This window comes from Schistocerca piceifrons, chromosome 3 (assembly GCF_021461385.2).
Source record: "Schistocerca piceifrons isolate TAMUIC-IGC-003096 chromosome 3, iqSchPice1.1, whole genome shotgun sequence".
Taxonomy (NCBI): Eukaryota; Metazoa; Arthropoda; class Insecta; order Orthoptera; family Acrididae; genus Schistocerca; species Schistocerca piceifrons.
This window is the reverse complement of record NC_060140.1, coordinates 850,036,607-850,039,546: the sequence shown is the minus strand read 5'-3', so window position 1 is coordinate 850,039,546 and position 2,940 is coordinate 850,036,607. Positions and strand designations below refer to the sequence as shown.

At 40.7% G+C, this 2,940-nt stretch overlaps 2 non-coding genes across 2 annotated transcripts; both read left to right on the top strand.

Annotated features, from left to right (window-relative positions):
- Positions 1-1,446: 1,446 nt before the first annotated feature.
- On the top strand, positions 1,447-1,528 carry Trnas-gcu. The gene has a single exon. It is a non-coding gene; the product is annotated as a tRNA-Ser (tRNA).
- A 111-nt stretch (positions 1,529-1,639) lies between these two features.
- Trnas-gcu lies at positions 1,640-1,721 on the top strand. Its single transcript has one exon. It is a non-coding gene; the product is annotated as a tRNA-Ser (tRNA).
- Positions 1,722-2,940: the final 1,219 nt, after the last annotated feature.

Here is a 2,940-nt window from a genome sequence, read left to right as displayed (position 1 = left end):
ACCGCGCGACCGCTGCGGTCGCAGGTTCGAATCCTGCCTCGGGCATGGATGTTTGTGATGTCCTTAGGTTAGTTAGGTTTAAGTAGTTCTAAGTTCTAGGGTACTGATGACCACAGCAGTTCAAGTCCCACAGTGCTCAGAGCCATTTGAACTTAAATACGTTCAACCATTGTAAAGCAACTCCGGACACTTAAGGTCACACAAATGAGAAACACACAGATTTACTGAGTAGGAGTCAAAATTCAAAGACTTCCTTTGGGAATACCTCAGGTGTATGAAATATCTCTTCCCGTGGATTTTCTATGACTTTGCTAAAACACTCTTTCTGAAGGTAGTGCATTTAAAAATTTAATGCTTAGGTGATAATGTGTGTAACTGTTTCGCTGCCCTACTCTACCACGCGAAACCGTTTTCTTATATCTGCAAGAGTTAATCCTGAACAGTGTGAAGCCTGTTCTGTAACTATGACAAAAACGCGTAATAAAAGTCAAACTTATTTTCACTCACACATACATTGGTTCTGTAAGTTTACATTTAAAAAATGTGCCTGTTTATAGTTGAGAGTCTGGCCGATGGTTCTAAGTGAATTTGAATTATAACTTTACACACAACAGTTTAACGGACATACAATCGCTGTCAGAATTACGTAGTAAGCTGAAAACTATATTTTGAATTCTTTCTTATTTTATAACTAATTGATTACCTTTAAATCAGATGCTGCATATTCTAAGGTGTTTTCATTTATTGCACTAGGCTCTCTCATTCATTTCCAGTTACAGTGATGATGATGTCATCAGTATAAAGAACAAATCCACTGAGCATCGTGTTTTATTCTATGTTCCTTGGTGTTTCCCAACTTCTGGCGCATCAGAGGTATATTGTTCATCTAATCTAAACAGTATTGTTTATTTATTTATAATATTAGGAAGGGAAGTAATACAGAGCACGTTATGTCTCAAAAATCAAATACATCAGTGACTATTTATGCAAACATTTCTAATATGAACAGTAAGGACTGAAACCGTTAATAACCTAACTTATTTTTAACCTTATTACGAATTACGCTGTCCATTCATGCTATTTATGGCCAAATCATCCTCAGCTTACTAGGACTACGTGGGCAGTGTGATCTCATACAGACTGAAATATATAAGGAAAACTAGTGAAACCGCAATAAACATTACGCTAGTTCATCATTTGTGCGACGAACATCGTGGCCGATGCATCGACTGTGTGCGCCATATTGGGGAGACTGCTGCATCGTTTCAAAACTCGGCAGTATGTTTGATGGAGACAGTGTTGTATAATTTTAGTGTCAAAGGACTGAGAGGTCATCTTCATTTACTGCAAGCTCTATTCTCGTGCATCTGCTGACATTGAAATAAAGCAACGGTACAGCCAAATGTGCAAGCAAGATGGCGCGCGTCGGAGCGCAATGTAACGTATGACGAGGTGGCCGAGTGGTTAAGGCGTTGGACTGCTAATCCAATGTGCTCTGCACGCGTGGGTTCGAATCCCATCTTCGTCGAACATTTTAAATTACCGATACGGATTTATCAAGCCTCGGGTGTGTTGTAGGGCTAACGCAACAAGTTCAAAGCAAGCAAGATGGCGCCCGTCGGCGCGCAATGTAACGTATGACGAGGTGGCCGAGTGGTTAAGGCGTTGGACTGCTAATCCAATGTGCTCTGCACGCGTGGGTTCGAATCCCATCCTCGTCGAACATTTTAAATTACCGATACGGATTTATCAAGCATCGGGTGTGTTGTAGGGCTAACGCAACAAGTTCAAATTGTATAGAAAATTAATTGCGACATGTAACTTGTAATTTCGATTCATTGCACAGTAGCCGTACATCTTGCATGTCAAAATGCCGCTGTTGGACGAAAATGAAAAGAATGTGCATATTAGTAATTGTAATTTTACCCTCACCGTCACAGTACTATAAATAATGCTCTTATGGCCTTTTTTTATTGATGCAATAAGTATACCTGGTGTTTCAAAATTAATATTGCGGTTTTAAGACTTTGTTACATTCAGCTTATAAATAGATAATAGATTAAATGAAAGAGCAACGCAAAAGTTTTTTCTGACAAGTGCTCCATATAAACACCATTCGTCAAGACGACCAGGAGTGACTGAAAAACGTGTGCAAATTGTGAAAGAGTCTTTCACACTTAGCCCCAAGAAATCATTTCGGGAGTCTGGTCGTGAATTAGCAATTCCAGTGATGTGGAGACTTAAGAAGACGCATACAATTACATCCTTATCTTTATATGTGTGGTGGCTGTTTTTTCGGACATTCATGGTTCTGCAGCCGTATATACAAGACGAAAGAGAATAAATCTGATGGCGACAGGTGAAAAATTCGTGCTGTATTGGTACTCCAACCGCGACTTCCCACGTCTAGAGTGTGGCCGCCTTAACCACTTTTTTTTTTCATTTCGTTCGTTATTGATCGTTGTGTTTGGCCGTTGCGGACGTCGCAAGACATCCTGTTCAAGTTCGGTGATGGATCCTTCCACTCAGTTTTTTTATTACAGATGCCAACCGGCCCTCTGACCGAACACGCTGAGCTACCGTGCAGGCATCACTTCGGCTATTCGAACACGCCTCCAGTCTAACCCAAATTCCCACATGTAGCATATTACATACGTAATGTCCCTGATCCATTATCTTCATTGTTCGCAGCCTCCCCAGATTCGCGCAACAGATCGAAAATGAGGGTATCCACACCGAAGAGATCATTATCTGTCGTCAAGGCACATATGCATTGACGGAAAAAAATTCACAACACAAAGATGGAGTTGTGCGACATAAGCGAAAGTTGGTAGGCGTGTTTCTACATCTGAAAGATGTTGCTTATTCAAATTTCGCGCTAGTAGCACCACTATGAGGATGCAAATCAGGTTTGCTTTAAATTTAAATACACGCTGTACC